The following is a 631-nucleotide window of genomic DNA, read 5'->3' on the forward strand; positions in this document are numbered from 1 at the left end:
TCAACCTTCCTGACAGTGCAGGATGTTACTTCTACAGAACTGACTTTCAATTGTGGAGCGTAATGTTCTCCCATGGCTATTACAAAACAACAAGAATGTTCAGCTCTCCAGTGTTTACTCTGCTGGAACAGATGACTTTGTCATGCCACATCAGGTGCAGCACACACCTGCACTGTTGCCTTCTCCTGGATTTTATGTTCACCAGGAAGTTCCTACTGCACAAGACTCTGGATTTCTTTCTCTGGAGTTTCTACCTCACTCCATACAGACCACACAACTGTACAGTTTTGGCGCCCACATGCACTACTACCCCTCCCCAGTGTAGCCAACCATTACAAGTGTTCCACACATTTGATGCCAACTTTCTCACCGATCATGCTATGGCGTTTAATATGCCCACTTCTGAACCCACAAATGAGAAACTTGAGTCAACTGCACTGGGATACCAGTGCATCTACATGACCTATCACACCATGCAGACTCCGGACAACGCACCAGTCATGGTTCTGCTCCACCACTTGGCACTCAATTGTGATTTTGTGCCTCCCTTCAGGAATTCATCTGCATCAGTCATTGATGCCTCCATCTCAGGTTTCGCTTGGACTCATGTGCTGGCCCCTTGTACACAGAT

The sequence above is a fragment of the Schistocerca cancellata genome, chromosome 7 (genome assembly GCF_023864275.1).
Source record: "Schistocerca cancellata isolate TAMUIC-IGC-003103 chromosome 7, iqSchCanc2.1, whole genome shotgun sequence".
Taxonomy (NCBI): domain Eukaryota; kingdom Metazoa; phylum Arthropoda; class Insecta; order Orthoptera; family Acrididae; genus Schistocerca; species Schistocerca cancellata.